Source organism: Octodon degus, unplaced genomic scaffold (genome assembly GCF_000260255.1).
Source record: "Octodon degus isolate 3935 unplaced genomic scaffold, OctDeg1.0 scaffold00286, whole genome shotgun sequence".
In the NCBI taxonomy this organism is placed as follows: domain Eukaryota; kingdom Metazoa; phylum Chordata; class Mammalia; order Rodentia; family Octodontidae; genus Octodon; species Octodon degus.
This window is the reverse complement of record NW_004524862.1, coordinates 98,255-116,046: the sequence shown is the minus strand read 5'-3', so window position 1 is coordinate 116,046 and position 17,792 is coordinate 98,255. Positions and strand designations below refer to the sequence as shown.

The window sequence follows — 17,792 nt, the reverse complement described above, 5'->3', positions numbered from 1 at the left end:
AATGGTGTTTGTAAATAGGATCTCAAGTCTGCATCTTGTACAGCAATTAACCACTAAGAAGAATATATGCAGTGTGTTATTTGTTGAAACTGTACTTCCGATTTGATTTGACACTGTCTCATTGCTGTTCATCAATAAAATTTTGGAAAAAAAAAGAATGACAAGCAAAAAGAGCGACATGCCCAGAATGTTGGCAAATATGGTGAGCTGCACGTAGGTGATCATCCTGACCAGCTCCACCGAGCTAAGCTGCCGACTCCACACAGCCTGTGCACAAGCACCAACTTCGCACACTTTAGTTACTTTTGTCACAAGTTACAAAGGTCACAGTAGAGCAGTATATTGCTATTAAATGCTATAGATAATAAAGTTTTATTTTATGACTATTAAAATCAATACTTTATAGTGTTTTTTTCAGCCATGTATGTCTAGCAGTGAAAAAGTTAAAGTTTGCATTTTAACAGATAGTTAAAACCAAAAACAGAGAAACATTAACACATCTCTCATTTCCTAATTTTTTGGGGGTTTTCAAGAGAAAAGTTCACTGCTTGGACATGAGCAGATAGGAACAGCTAATTCCTGCTCTGAAATCCTCATGAGAAAAATATTACAAATAGACATCTATGCTGATCACTTGGGCATAGAATTAGCCAGTGCTAACAGTCAAGCTGTGGCCTATGAGATTCACATGCCTTGAGTTAAACATTTTGTAGAGGCAGTGACAAAGTGTAGCTTAAACCAGATATGGCACAATAAGACTGTAATCTCAGCACTCTGAAAGAATGAGTGGGACAAGAAGTACCAGCCCAGCAAGGGCAAACTTCCAACTAGCAGGGCCCTGTTCCAAAATGCATAATAAAGAAAGCCTAACGATGCAGCTCAGTGCAAAGACTCTGGATTAAGTCCCCAATAAAACAACAACAACAGTACATAGAATAAGAAGAGAAAACAGAAAGAATAGTACTATTGCAATTTGTTCTTTTGATGGTTTTCCATGCTTCAAATTTATAACTATTTATTCATTTTATTGCCTAATTTTTTTATTTTAGCAACAAATATTTGTGGTAGTAGGCTGTCAAAGTACTTAAATATAAAGAGTCCTACTTGTAATCTTGTTGAAATGTTATAACCCTTTGGTAGAGTAAGGTACCCTTTATATAGGTTTTCAGAAAGAAGTATAAAAGACAGATAATAGGATATTTTATAATTGGTTACACATGCTAGGTCATATGTTGTCAGGCAGACTTATTCTACATAAGCTAATTGGGGTTGTTCATACGGGGGCATTTAGGATTGTGCTGAACAGGAAGAACCAACCATTGTTGAAGGCTGAGCCAAGATGTCCTTGGAAGCCTAAAACCGAGTAAACACAAGATACATTATCTGGCTAAGTTACACTTGTCTTACAAGTTGCATCTGGGCATGGAGGTGTCAAAGTTTTGTAGCTCTCTACTTATGAGAAACAACTGTCCTTCTCAGTCTCATTCTTGAACAGTGCTACAAATAGAGGATGAAAATTTTGGTTACATTTAAAATAGCTTCTACAATGGTAGTGACCTCTCCACACCCCACACTTCGCATTGGTCCCTTGGGGGGGCTAAACAATTCTTTTCACTGATTTTCTTAAATGAATTTTTAAACACAGCCAATATTTCAAAACAAAAGAATTCCAAACAATAACCACAATAGTATGAATATAAATAACAATAATCACTAAAAATACAGTATACAAGTGTTTTACATTCCACAAAAGACAATTGTTGTTTACACAGAGAACTAATAGGGGTGTGCTCTGACTTTGTGATTAAATCAAGACTAAAGATTAAATCAAGATTAAATCAAGTGGGTTAAAGGATGTGAGTGCTGCTGGACTTATGGATGTAAATAGGACACCGAGCTTGGGGCAGAGAACCTAAATGCCATTTAAAGGAGTCAGACGTGCTCTATCTTGCCACTTTTGCCACAGCTCCTGCCCTTTTGTTCTTCCTCTCTGCCACCTCCATGACAGGTGGCTCTCTGCCATGTGCTGCTCTGCCTTGGAATCAACTAAGTATGAACTGAAACTTCCACTAAATAAATCTCTCCTTCCTTCATTTTGGGTGTTGGGTATTTTGTCCCAGCAATGAGAAAAGAGTAACTGAGACACTGACCAAACACTGCAATCCACGCCTTGTCAACTATGCAATTAGACACATTCATTTAAACCAATCTCTTGAGGCTTGCCAAATAGCTCAGCAGATAAAAGCAACTTGAAGCAGAATCAGGGGCCAGGGCTTTGATCCCTGGGCCTGCATGCTGGCCCCACCCCCAAAGGGCCCTGAGTCCCCAATTGAGACTGAGCATGGTAATGCCAACCTGTAATCCCAACTCTTGGGAGCCTGTAAAAAGGCGGATCACTACGAGTCCAATCTCCACAGTGACATTTTTAGTGGGTAAAATCCGCCTTTTTACCCACTATAACCTTCCCTGAAAGATAAATAAATAAATAAATAAATAAACCCATCTGTAGATACAACTACCCTGCATACAAATATAAATGCACTAATTCCCTTACCAAAACAGAAGGCAAGTTTTCCTTGCTTGACGTTTATGCTTAATTATTTCATAACTTCAACATTAACACAGGTTTAATAAGTGTTAAGAACCACTATTAAATCTATCAATATGATATTATGACAGAACCATATGAGGGTGAAATAGTACAATTCTAATCCCTTTTTCTGTAGCTGAGCACAGGGTTGTAGCTGGTGTTTAGAAATACCTTCTTCCTCTACCCATTCTGTATTCCCTTGGCCTTCAGCAAGCACCTCAGCAGATCTTAGTTCTTTCCCTGGTGGTGACTCATATCTACATTCCTAAAGGCTCTGGACCATTTATCCTTGTGCCTGTATTAGATTGTTGTAGTTTCCCATTCACTTTAACAACAGGACAAGGCAATACTGAGAGGCACCCTAAGGGATCTCCTGCACTCCATGTATAGTCTCCCTTTCCTCCATTGTGGAGTAATAATCCAATTTCCCTTCAGAGTCTGGGTCAATCACCTCTGACAACACTATGACTCTCTTTTTACCATGTTTCCTCAGAAGCACAAGGAGACCAAAGTAAACAAGGGAAAATCTTACCTTCTAGTTCAATGGTATAATTGCTGTGCTTCCTGGTACAAGCCTTCCCCCTCTGGGACTAATACTTCTAGTCCAGAAGAACATAAAGTCTTGTGGACAGAAAGTAAAAATTTTGCTAATGGATCACTATGGGTAATAGTGAGCAGTATCATTCCTACTCCCACTCCTTGATTCCTGGACCCTTGAATCCTGGCGATGGGAGACAAACTACCATACAGAGCATACTGATTTAAAGCATATACAGCCCTTTGAAGTACTTTACCCCAACCCAGCAAACTGTTGCTCCCTCTCTGACACTGTAACTATCTTCAAAAGACCATTTCACTTGTCAGTCCAGCTGCCTCTGGGTAGTAGGAACATGTTAACACCAGTGAATTCCATTAGCATGAGCCCACTGCTTTACTTCTTTGGCTAGAAAATGCTTTTCTTGGTCAGAGGCAATGCTGTGTGGAATTCTGTGATTGTGGATGAGGCATTCTGTAAGTTGGTACGTGAAAAGAAGGCAAATCCAAATCCAGAATATGAATCTCTGCCAGTGAGGACAAAGCACAGTCCCTTCCATGGTGGAAGTGGTTCAATATAATAAACTGACCACCAGGTTGCAGGTTGATCACCCCAGGGGATGGTACCCTATCAGGGACTCACTGTGGGTCTCATATTAGGCATTCAGCAGTGGTTATAGCCAGATCAGCATTGGTGAGTGGGAGTCCATGTTCCTGAGCCCGTGAATAACCTCCATCCTGCCACCATGGCCATTCTGTTCGTGGGCCCACACGGCAATAACAGGGGTGGCTGAAGAAGGAGGGTGGCTACTATCCACAGCATGGATCATCTTATCCTCTTAAATATTAAAGTCTCTTCTGCTGATGTCACCATTTGGTGAATGCTTACATGGGAAACAAATATTTTACACCACTTGCCCATACAGAGTTCTAGCCACACTCCTCTTCCCCATATATCTTTGTTACCAATTTTCCAATCATGCTCCTTCCAAGTTCCTGACCATCCAGCCAGATGGTTGACTATGGCCCATGAGTCAGTATATAGTTGCACATCTGGCCAGTTTTTTTCCAAGCAAAATATACCACCAAGTATACTGCCCAAAGTTCTGTCCCCTGTGATGATTTTCTTTTATTATTGTCCTGTAGTGACAGCCCTGAAAGGGACTGTAGTGTTTCAGCTGTCCACTTGTGGGTGGTTCCTGCATAGCATGCAAAGCCAGCTGTAAACTAGGCCTTGGTCTTCTCTTCCTCTCACAGCTGATTTTGTGGTACTCCCCACAATGCTATAGATACATGATGGGAAATAGAAGGGAATCTAGCAGATGTAGGAGCCATATGTATTTAGGCAACTTCCTCATGTAATTTACTTGTACCCTCTGGACCTGCCCTGACTCTATCATGAATATACCACTTCTGTTTAAGATAGACTGCTGCTGTGCACATCCAACATTATAATTCAGTGTGTCAGATAATACCCAGGTCATGATAGGCAACTCAGGTCTCATGGTGACCCATAGTCAAGCATTCAGTTTCCACTAAGGCCCAGTATCAGGCCAAGAGCTGTTTCTCAAAAGGAGAGTAGTTATCTGCAGATGATGGCAGAGCCTTCCTCCAAAATCCTAAAGTCCTCCACTACAATTGACCTATGGGGGCCTGACAGAGACTCCAACCAGCAACCCTACCTACCATTGATACTTCAATACCATCAGATCTGCTGGATCATATGGCCCCAGGGGCAGAGCAGCCTGAACAGCAGCCTTGACCTGTTGCAGAGCTTTTCCTATTCTGGGCCCCACTCAAATTTAGCTGCTTTTGGGTCAGCCACACAGCACAAAAATTAAGCACACACAGGGGTCAGACTGGGTCCCTGTTCTGCTATGCTGGCCCTGCCCCCACTACCAACCCTTGGGAGCCTGGGGCAGGAAGAGCACTTTGGATTTGATGAAAACCTGAGCTACCAAGTGAGTTCAACGCCATCTTTTTTTTTTTTTTTTGTATTTACAAGTAGCAGTTTATTTTAGAAAATGTTGAATATATTAAATATATGTAAATTAAGTACACCATTATTATATGGTTGGTTGCCTTAATATTCTTGAGAATATATTCATTTCCTAATAATCTTTATATTCCTCATGAAAGTTTTCTTCATTTGTCCTTAACTCAGTATTCTATAGACTCATCTTGACAAAAAGTTCATCATGTTTTTCCCTCTCTGTATATTCCTTTTCTTCCCTAGGATCTTGTAGAAATTGTACCTGAATTTCTACAATTTCCTTTCTAAATGATGGCTCAGGCCTCTCATCCCAGAGTAAATATGGGAGCCAAAGACCTCTAGTCCCTGAAACTTAAAGTAGACCCCAAACGACAGCTTTTTCTATCCCATCTACCTCTGTAAGCTTGCAGCTTTGCAGTTAGGATATCACCTTAGTTTTCACTATATTCTGTTTTCAGTTTACACAGAAAATATAGCTCACTTCAGTCCCTGGCTTTATGTTGTCTATTTTTTTTCAAAGTTTTATTGACAAACAGATAGCAATGAGACAGTCTCAAATCAAATCAGAAGGACAGTTTCAACAAATAATACACTGCATATATTCTTCTTAGTGGTTAATTGCTGTACAAGATGCGGACTTGTGATCCTATTTACAAACACCATTAGAACAAATCATTCTATTCATTAAGAGAATGCAACTATATATCTATCCCAACCTCTTTGAATACACAGATACAAAATGGACATTCATCGGTATACCCCATTTTTCTAAGTTCCGTTATTGAATATTATAGGTGTGTAAACTCAGCAAAATATTCTAAAAGAGTCCAGTAGCCTATAATAGCATTGGGTCTTATATTTAACTGGCAATGTCAGAAATTATTGACCTGAGTCCCCCACAGCTCAACTTAACAGCATGGTTTTATTTCTTATATTTCGACTTCATACTTTTCTACTGGATGGTTAAGACCAAGGTAAAGCAGGACCTATGCAACAAGAGTTGTAGCTTTTTGGTCTGAGAAGGTCAGTGAAATGCCCTCAGGATTTGTCCTGAGATCCTGTACCTCAGATTGTAGAACCTTCATCAGTGCAGCCATGTGGATGAGTCACGGCCATTGCTTGGCCAATGTGCTCTCTGTGAAAGCCTGAGAGAGTGTCTTCTCCCCATGTGACTCTCCTTAGGCCCACTCTATGTCATCGATCACTTTCCTCTTTGGCCCCATAATCTTCTTGATCAGAAAATTTGGGACACTACCGAGGTACATGACGTTACAGTACAAGTTCTCATATGTCCTGAGTCTTAATTGACCTTAGAAGGTTAGGGCCAAAATGTTGGCTTTCCTTGTATCCTTCCTTTTTCTCTAATTTTGGTCTGCAAACTTAGGTTGTTAACCATCCAGAAGAAAAGCTTATTGTTATTATCAAACGATTTGGGCTATCAATCTTAACCTCACTATCTCACTGCATTTCAAACATCTTAGGCATAATAAGGAACAGGTATTTTTCATCAAGTATTGATATGTTGAACTTTAAGTCCCTACATAATATCAACGCCATCTTGAACTGGGTAGTGAGAACTTGTCTCAAAAAAATTCTTGAGGCAAGTTCTCAAAAAGGGAGGAAGGGCTAGAGAGATAGCTCAGTGGCATAATTCCATGCCTGGCAAGCCCAAGGTCTTGAGTTTGATCCTCAGTACCAAAGGGGTGAGGTGTCTAGAGTACAGCCCTAAATTGGGTAAGAAAAAATAGATTCACATGCTTGTCAATAACCCCTGAACTAGAATTTATCACACACAAAAGAACACTCCACATGCATAAAGACTGGACATAAAAAAACAGTTAAACTGTTTCTACCAGGTTCAGTTTAATAGGACAGGAAAAAAGTTCAGCAATACTCTCTTTATAAATAATGGAAACACTGGTGGTGCATGCCTCTAATACCAGCACTCACGAACTGAAACAGAAGCATCACTGCAATTCAAGGCAGCCTGGGTTATACAACAAGCTCAAGCCCAGCCTGAACTACATGGTGAGACCCTGTCTCAAAAAGAAGTTGTAAATAGTAATGATTTGCCGTGGAAAGTAGTAATCTTTACCTGTGTACAAAGTGAACATGTGGATTTTCTCAGCATGCTGGATAAATGAGTTTTTAAAAGAAAGCTTATTGTTACAAGCACCCTGGGTTCTGAATAAGGGTTACTAAAGCACTACCCAATGTTAGACATTTGTGTTATTCATTCCAGGAGCCACTAAAGCAATTTTCTTTAGGCTACCTGGGCAGGTTTAGGAAATGTAAGGTTCATTATGTAGTCTACCAGTGAAGTGGGCAAATAAAACACAGAGTTGACGAGCCATTTTTCATGCCAGCTGGATTAATATTGAGGCTGTGGATGCACAGAAGTCAGAGCATGCTCCATTTTGTCAGTGACCAGGAATAGGTTTGTGCTACAACCCAGTAGGAATTTCTTCATGATGTTGAAATCTGTATATAAAATGAAAAAAGAAGATAAGCAATCACATTCCTTACATTGTCCATTTTTAATATTTTTATTGAGAAACAAATAGCAATGAGACAGTTTCTAAAACCAATTACTAGCACAGTTTCACTAATTAATACATTACATATTGTTGTCTTAGTGGCTATTCATTGTACAAGATGCAGACATGATATCCTGTCCACAAACACTATTAGAACAAATCTCTCAACTCAATGATCCAAGAGACTGTAGTTGTGTATCTATCCTAACTATTTTGAATATACAGATACAAAATGGTCATTCATTTGTATCACTCTTTTTTGTTTAGTTTTTTCAGAGAAGGGTATTCTATTCCATTGTCATTTAAATATTGTAGGTACCTGAATTCAGCAAAATATTCCAATATAGTCCAGTAGTCCATAATAGTAGTGGGTTTTCCATAAGACTGGCAATGACAGAAGTTGATTTGGCTAAGGGAATGGCTCAGTGGAATAAACACTTGCCTGGAAAGTGCCAGGGCCTGAGTTCAATCCCCTGTTCCACCAAAAAAAAAAGGAAGAAGAAGAAGAAGAAGAAGAAGAAGAAGAAGAAGAAGAAGAAGAAGAAGAAGAAGAAGAAGAAGAAGAAGAAGAAGAATGAGCCTTTTACAGCTCAGCATATTAAGATGGCTTTACCCTCTATACTTGTTCCCACATCTCTCTGTTCGATGGTCAAAACCAAGACAAAACAAGACCTATATAACAAGTAATGTAGCTTTGTATCTGATAAGTTCAGTCAAATCCACTCAGGATTTATCCTGAAACCCTGTACCGCAGTTTGTAGATCCTTTGTCAGCGTCAGCCATGTGGATGAGTCATGGCCATTGCTTGCAAATGTGCTCTCTGTGAAAGCCTGAAAGAATGTTTTCTCTCCATGTGACTCTCCTTAGGTGCACTCTATATCATTGATCATGTTGCTCGGTGGTCCCATAATCTCCTTGATCAGAAAATTTGGGACACAACTGGGTTACATGATGTTACAGTACAAGTTCTCCTATGTCCTGAGTCATCACTGAACTTGAAAGGCGAGGGCCAAAATGTCGGCTGTCCTTGCAGTGCTTCTTTTTCTCTAATTTTTGCTCTGCAAACTTAGGTTGTTAACCCCCCAGAAGAGAAGCTTAATTAATATTACCCTACAACATATGCAGTTGAGCTTAACTTTACTGTGTAAATATCAAACATCTGGGCTGGAGAGATGGCTCAGTGGTCTAAAGCACCTACTTAGAACAAGTTCAGGGAAGCACAGGGACCGCGGTTCGATCCCCCAGCACCACATGCCAGCCAGCCCGCCCCCTGGTGGGCTGAGCTGGCCACACACACACACACACCTCTCTCTCTCTCTCTCTCTCTCTCTCTCTCTCTCTCTCTCTCTCTCTAATAAATAAAAAAAAATTTAATATCAAACATCTTAGGCATAACATGGAACAGGTATTTTCTATCAAGTATTGACATGTTAAACTTTAAGTCCCTACAGAATATGAAGAAAAAAATTTTTAAAAAATTTAAAAAATAGGCATAAACAGTTACATATTTTTAAACAGAAATTTAGAAATCTAACCATATACAGTGTTGTAGCATGACAGTCCTGTGATATTTTTTTCTTGTCTCTTATTTTCATTTATTACCCCCCTTTTTTAAACAAACATTTACTTGAGAGACAGTATGACAGTAATTGGTATATCATGACAAACAGTACATATTTAGAAGACCAGAATGACAGGCATTCCCAGCATGACCCTACCATTAGACATTGCTATCCTCAGTGCAGTTGCTTAGTTCACAGGTATTTGCATATATAGTCAGGGAGAGAATCCTACCAACTACCTGCTAGCTTCAAAAACAGGAGGCAGATTCTCAGGATCATTCCCTTACCCATCTTGTGCATATAAATGTGTGGCTTTGCCCCTGTCATATTTCCTAGCTTTTCTCCTTGCCCTGTCTTCATTGTCTAATCCTCAAGTTCTCATTTTCCTTTTAATTGTGTTATACCTTTCTATTTTTATTTCTTCTTTTGAGTTCTTATACTTGGGAAAGTAAGTGACATTTACACAGGTGGGTCCAGTTTATTTCATTTATGAGTATATCTTCAAGTGGCATCCACTTAAATATAAAGGCTTCGAGTTTATCATTCTTTATAGCTGAGTAATACACCATTGTATAAAAATACCACATCTTTTTCATCCATTCCTCAGTTGATGGGCCTCTTGATTGTTTCCCTTTTTTTCTTTTTCTTGATGAACTGGGGATTAAACTCAGGACATTGTGTTTATTCTACTGAGCTACATTCTCAATGCTTTTCTTTTGGTTTTGCTTTGGGTAAGTACTCAGTATTAACTGAAAACTATCTAAACTTTTTGTTAGTCTTCAGTTATACTTCACACTTCATTATACCCAGCCATTTATCATGTACAATGAATGATACCATTTTATGGTCAATGTTCCATAACCACAACCAAAATCTCATTTTCAAACATTATCATGCTCAGAAGAAACTGAAGATGTACCTCACTTAGAGATGTCTTGCTTCCGATGTACACAGCCCTGGGTTTACTTTCCATCACAAAGAAAAGCACATTTAAAAAAAAAACTGTGGCAGTTCCGCCGTGGCCCCCATGGAGGTGAGTCGTGTGTCGGTCGGGTCTCCCCGGGAGCCAGAGGGCCGCTCCCAGCCCCGGAACAAGTATTCGGTGCTGTTACCTACCTACAACGAGCGCGAGAACCTGCCTCTCATCGTGTGGCTGATGGTGAAAAGCTTCTCCGAGAGTGGATTCAACTATGAAATTATAATCATAGATGATGGAAGCCCAGATGGAACAAGGGATGTAGCTGAACAATTGGAAAAGATCTACGGATCAGACAAAATTCTTCTAAGACCACGGGAGAAAAAGTTGGGACTCGGAACTGCATATATCCACAGCATGAAGCACGCCACAGGAAACTACATAATTATCATGGATGCTGACCTCTGCCACCATCCAAAATTTATTCCTGAATTCATTAGAAAGCAAAGGGAAGGTAATTTTGATATTGTCTCTGGAACTCGCTACAAAGGAAATGGAGGTGTGTATGGTTGGGATTTGAAAAGAAAAATAATCAGCCGAGGGGCCAATTTTATAACTCAGATCTTGCTGAGACCAGGAGCATCTGATTTAACAGGAAGCTTCGGATTATATAAAAAAGAAGTTCTACAGAAGTTAATAGAAAGATGTGTCTCTCAAGGCTATGTCTTCCAGATGGAGATGATTGTTCGAGCGAGGCAACTGGACTACACTGTTGGTGAGGTTCCAATATCATTTGTGGATCGTGTTTATGGTGAATCCAAGTTGGGAGGAAATGAAATTGTCTCTTTCTTGAAAGGATTATTGACTCTTTTTGCTACTACATAAAAGAAAATTACTCATTTCTACTTATGTTCATTTCAATTGAAATATAAAGGGAGCCCTTTTACTGATTGTTGTAACATGTACTCTTAGAGCATAACCATAAGGTAAGGTAAATTTTATATGAATATGTTGTTTCGAGAAACTCCATTTTTTACTTGAAACTAAATTTTAAAGTTACTTGCCTAATGAGCAGTGCTCTCAATTTTCATTTACATTTTGCTGTATTAAGACCTGTAAATAAATGCACATGGATTTTCATATTTAAAAAAAACAAAACAAAAAAACTGTACTCATCAGTATTTGTTCTCTTGTCTTATCAACCAACACAAGGCAACCACTAATCTCTTTTTTGTCCCCGTGGATTTGCCCTCTCTGGGCATTTCATATACATCAAGTGGTCTTTTTCAGTCATATCACAGTATATATTAGTGCTTCACTCCCTTACATTTCTAAATAACACTACATTGTGTGGCTCTTGCTTTATCTTATCTATCAGCTCATGGATGTTTAGATTGTTTCCAAGTTGGGGTCACTAGGAATAATGCTGTTGACAACTACACATTTTATGAAAAATCACTAATACAAGGGCTGGCCAAATAGCTCAGCAGATGAAAGTACCTGCTTAGGCAGACGCTCGGGCTGGGGTTCGATAACCGGCATGCTGTGCCTTCCCGTGCCATGACATACCGGGCAGGGACTGAAATTGGGTGAGGAGGCCCATTCCTGAAATCCCAGCACTTGGGATGCTATAACCAAGAGGATCACTACAAGTCTGATCTACATATTGAGACCCTGTAGCTCCTGGACTAAATACATTTGAAAAAAATTATTTTAAATCACAAATACAGATGTAGTTCTTAGGAAAACTTATCATCCAATTTGATAGATCAGATAAGTGCAAACTAAATAATAATTACAAAGAGTAATTTGAAAAATGTAAAATAAATTTTTATATTACAGTATTTATATAACAGCACTTATAACATATTGGATAAAATAAAAATAGTATTAAAATGCTTCACTGGGGCTGGGGTATAGCTTAGTAGCTTAAGTGCCTGCCTGGCAAGTGCAAGGTCCCAAGTTCAAATGCTGATACAGGAAAAAAAAAAAAAAAAGTTTCACCTTTTTCTTTGTCTTTTTGCCCCCAAAGCTCAGATCTACTCCAGAGCCTAAATAAGATACAAAAGTACTCCACAGTGATACTTGTCCTCAGTACTATTTCTTTTTACACTTAAACTGGCTACAGAATGATTTCACAGTGCATGTGTGGTTCACATTAAGTCTCTATGGGACAACAATGGTCTAAATATTTGATCCATGGACAAATATGTGCACCAAACTTTGATAAATTACATCTTTTCTAGTTTCCTACTGACTTCTATTTCAATATACTACATATCTAAAGAGAAGCAAGTTTCCTAGCACTGAGGGAACCTGAATTGAGGAGGACCTTTTAACAATGATCAACCAGCCTTTAGAAGGTTGGGAAACTCTTCCCTCTCTCACCAGTAGGAGTTCTGAGAGGCTCCAGCACTCTCTGGTCAGCCTTTCTTTATCCAACTTCCTTCTTCTCTGGTGCTGGTGATCTCTTAAGCCAGTATAACCAGAAGACAGTGTCTAGGTCAGGAGTCTTCTACATGGGCCTTCCCCTTCTCCATTTCTCTGTACTGCACTATCTCCCAAAGCTGGTGCCTGGGCTACTGCTATCACCACAGAACAGTTCCATGCAATGGAACGGAGAGCTGCTCCCCTCAGCCTCAGCCATTTGCTGACTCTGGTGTGAAGGAAAAACTCCCCCTCACCCACAGAGGTGTAGACCCACAAGAATGCAGATGACTTCCTTCCACTGCAAGGAGAGCTTTGCCTCCAACCCACACTATCAACCCCTATTGGTCACCAGAACAAGGTCCTTACATGAAAATTATCTCACTCCTGCAAGGCCCTGTGGCCTTGTATGTGAGAAGTATAGTCTCCAGAAATGGTGTATTAGACCCTGCAAACAGGGTCTTTTTCCCACTTATATCCTTACATCCTCTTACAATTTGTAACCAGGACAGTAGACTCACTGAAGATTGGACACCTCATGCCAGGCCTGCAGAACACTCAAAAGGCCTTACTCATCACAAGAGATTCCATAGCTCTGAGTATGGAACACGCCTAGTGCCCCAAGGGTCAGGTCTGTATGTGACAGGTCAGGATAGGGATATTGGCATTGGCTTGTCTGTGTTCCTTTCAGCAACAGAGAGGGCCAAACCATTAGGATATTGGAACCTTACTGACCTCCTCTGGTCCTAGAAAAGGTTTTTAAAGACCACTCTTCTCACTATTTCTGCAAATCACTTTTCATCAACCCCCTCTTACTTATCTTTTATGACTGTACACCTTTTCCATATGTTAAAAAAAAACTTACAAGCATCAAAATAGTGCTGTCCATATGCTTCCTTAATATGTAAGGGTGCATCATCCCACATTTTCTTCATCTTAAGTTTCTCTGCACACTTGTCATGCCTGTTTTGAAACCACCAGGTTCAATAATGCTGACTTTCACTTCAAAACTTTTCAGCTCACTCCTGAAACAAGATGCATCAAGTTAACTCCTGTAATTGAATGAAATATATGACAATTTCAAATTTCTCAGAGAAAAAAAACTAAAAAAGATTTTTAAAAAATTTTAACTGAATATCCTAAAAGATAAAGGAACCCAGGGATATGACTCAACAGCACAGCACCTGCTTGGCAAGTGCAAAGTCATGAGCTCAATTCCCGACCAAAACAAAAAAAAAAAAAAATTAAGAATTTTTGCCAGGGGAGATAGCTCAGCAGCATAAGCTCCTGTCTGGCAAGCACAAGGTCCTGAGTTCAATAGCCCATACCAAAATATAAAAAATAAAAAGAAAGAAAGAGAACCATAAAGGAATGGAGACAGAGAAATGAAAAATTTAAATATCCCTAGATCCAATAATTGACACAGAGTTATGCCAGCTACCATGACCATTAAATTCTAATAGACTTTACCAAACAAGAAAATACCTACCCACCCATTCTACACCCTGGAGTTGTGACAAATACTAATTATAATACAGGAAATCTGCACTGATTATGAGTGGCACTGTGCTAACCTTCTTACACAAGCAATTACATCCTATTAAGACCCAGTTCTTCCCTTAAAAAGCTCACAGTCAGCAAGCCCAATAAGTAACCTCACAAGTGCGAGATGACTTAAGAGAATTACATGGTCTGGGAGTGTATCCCAGGGGCATAGTACATGCTTAGTGTGTAAACTGTTTCTGGGTTCAATCACCACCACTGAAAAGAATGAAGCAAGAATAATAAGGAGGTATCCAAGGAACTACAGAGGTAGAAAAGTGTTGTAGAGAAATATCCTGACCTTGTCAAGAAACCTTCATTGAGAAGAAGGCATTTCAGCTTAGCCTTGAATGATAAAAAGGACTCTCCAGTTGAAAAAGGAGGAGTGCCACATCATGAAGTGTGCTGCCCAAGCAAAAGCACAGGCCTTGGAAAAATGTGCCGCCTTCAAGCATTATAAGTAACCACTTGTGGAATAAGTTGTGGGCATGACAAATGCAATCATTGTGCCTTGCTTGTTTTCTTATAAATTAATTTTCTTTAATGTTTGTGGGTATATATTTATTATTTAGGGGTGAGGATAAATATTAGCATTTATTAAAAAATTACAAGTCATTTGTCATTTGAAAATATTCCTGTTACTTTTGGAGGGATGTTTTATTTTGTTTCATTTTGTTTCATTTGAGACAGGGTTTCACTATGTAGTGCACTCACTTTGTAGTGCAGGCTGACCTCAAATTCACAGAAATGCCCCTGCCTCAGCCTCCTGAGTGCGGGACTTACTAAAGGCATGTAGCACCAAAACCAGCTCCTGTTAGGTCAACAAACCATACAGAACTCCTTCTGAGGAGCTCACTCTCTGCAAGGACCCTAAAGAGCACAGCATGCACCCAGGAAAGAAAGACAACAGTCCACCTCTCAGAGACAACCAGTACTCGGATAGTGATGAGGAGTGCTACCCACATTACATGTGGCTTTGTTGGCAAAGCTGAACTCTGACCTGATGTGAAAGAAAAATGTGTGGGAAAATGGTCTATATGAGAGAGCATAATGTATGACACCCCTCTATGCAGTGGTCCTCCCAGCATGAACACTGGACCAACAGCATCAAATACTCCTTAAGAGGCCATCCAGATAGCTCAGAAGACTAATGCATCTGCCCAGTCAGGTGCAGGAACCAGGTTAGATTCCCAGTATGCCCTGCCAGCCCTGCTTCTAGGGCATGCTGAGACAGAAATTGAAACTGGGCATGGTGGTGCTCCCCTGTAATGTAATTCACTTGAGAGGCTGAAAAAGGAGAGTCACTACCAGTCCAATCTGTATAGTGAGACCAGTCCAATCTGTATAGTGTATATTGCGAGTAATTTGAGGCATGTTACAGTTTAGCTGGGTGTGGTAGTTCATATCTGTAATCCCAGCACTAGGGATGCTCAGGCAGAAAAGAGTGTCCCAACTTTGAAAACATGGAGGCCGAGCTGTGCTGCACTGTCAGTTCAAGGCAAGGCTGAAATAAAGAGTGACATCTTGTCCCCCACAAAAAAAAAAAAAAAGAAAAGGATAAAGTTCAAGAATGACTATTCTAGCTTGGAACTGGGCCTAGGGTTTCGGTTTGAGTTTCAGTAACAAAAAAAAAATTTTTTTAATTAAAAAATTTAAAAAAAAAAACTTCTCTAAATGAAATGTCTTACTTCTCACACAGAACTGAAGACCTATCACTTAGGAATTCTATGGTAAGAGTTCCCCAGTGTTCTTGTGTGCTGTGTGGGTCACCTCTGAGCCACAGAGGATTCTCCTTTAAATTTCACTTCCCCTGGCGTTTTCCCACTCTAATTCACACCAAAGCACAACACCTCTATTTTACTTTAAAGCCCAATCCAAATGTAGACCAATGTTCTTTTCCCTACTCATGCTTAACTAGGCAGCTTGGATTTTCTAAAGGACTAAACAGCAATCCAAACATTGAAAGCATATGCCTTTGCTCTTGGTGTATGAATTAGTCAAAAGGCCTGAACCATTCCTAGGTGGCAGTGAATCAGTGAGCAGCAGCTCTGTGTGGGTACATAAGATCCAAGACAGGCAGGAAAGGCAGGTGAGGACCCATTCATGTAGTTTCCCTAAGTCCTTCATGAGAGATAAGCTAACACACATTGTACAAGACAGACACCAGCTATGTCATGTGTTAGGTTAAATAATGACCCTAAAATATATCATATCCTAAAAAATAAAAAAAAATTTAGATATATCATATCCTATTCCATGGTGCATCTAATGCTACCTTATGTAAACATTTCAGATGTAGTTAAGGATTGAAGAACTAGGAAAATACACCTAAATTATGTGAAAGTGGGCACTAAGTGTAATCACAACTGTACTTATAAGAGAACTGAAGGAAGAACAGGACCTGGTGTCAGTATTCAAGCAGGAGAATCACAATTTTGTGCTCAGCCTAAACACTGCAGTCTCTCGAGTAGGTTAAACTCCACCAAAGGGTTCTAGATTTAATAAACAAATACAATATCATACTCAATACAAAATCAAAACTCAAAAATCAATAACAGTACTGTATACAAGTATTAAATCCACTAAGACATAAATTCAGGAAACTATATCTTCCATAGCTGTATCAAAGAAATGAAATATTTAAGAATCAAGCCAATGAAGGAAGTAAAAGATGTTTACATTGAAACTACACTATTCTGAAAAATGATGTCAAAGAGGTTATCAGAAAATGGAAAGAAATGCCAGCCAGCAGGTTAAAGTGCCTGCTTAGGAAGACACAGAGCCAGGACTTTGATCCCCAACCTACCACATGGGCTGCACCCTCAGGGTACCTTGAGACTTGGCACAGTTGCCAGAGCCTGTAATGCCAGCACTTTCTGGCTTTTTTCCTTCATTTTACTCTCAGGTTGTTTTTTCTTTTGATTCTTCTATTCTGTTACATTTATCAAATTCTATTAATTTTAAAGCCAGAGAGATAGCTCAACAGAATAAGCACCTGCTTGGAAAGTGCAGGATCCTTAGTTCAATCCTGGTGCCACCAAAAAAAAAAAAAAAAAAATTCTATTAATGTCATTTTAACCCTTAATAGAATTATCTCCATGCGGGATCCTGAATAGACCCAGAGCGCAGGTCCAGCAAGTGAGTGAGACTGCCCAGGGCCCTGGGATCCTGAATAGACCCACAGCGCAGGCCTGGCGAGTGAGTGAGATGACTGAGGGCCCGCAGATCCTGAATAGACCCAGAGCGCAGGTCCAGCAAGTGAGTGAGACTGCCCAGGGCCCTGGGATCCTGAATAGACCCACAGCGCAGGCCTGGCGAGTGAGTGAGATGACTGAGGGCCCGCAGATCCTGAATAGACCCAGAGCACAGGCCCGGTGAGTGAGTGAGATGACCCGTGGCCACGGGACCCTGAATAGACCCAGAACCCAGGCCCAGCGAGTGAGTGAGATGATGGAGGGCCCACAGATCCTGAGTAGATCCAGATCACAGGCCTGGCGAGTGAGTGAGACCACCCAGGGCCTGTGGATCTTCATTCGACCCACAGTGCAGCCCAGCAAGGAACCCTTCAGCAGAACTCCCTGCAAAGAGGCTAGAGGCAAGACCCACCCAGTTGATTCAGGAGCAGAATATCTTGCCAGAGAGACACAAAGGGTTCAACTCTAATGCCTGCAGCAGAAAGAAGTGGAGCACA

The 17,792-nt window shown here is 40.2% G+C and overlaps 2 pseudogenes; one reads left to right on the top strand and one right to left on the bottom strand.

Annotated features, from left to right (window-relative positions):
* Positions 1-7,064: 7,064 nt before the first annotated feature.
* Positions 7,065-17,792, bottom strand: part of LOC101571738 — a 26,967-nt pseudogene continuing 16,239 nt past the window's right edge.
* LOC105741089 lies at positions 10,067-11,266 on the top strand (annotated as a pseudogene).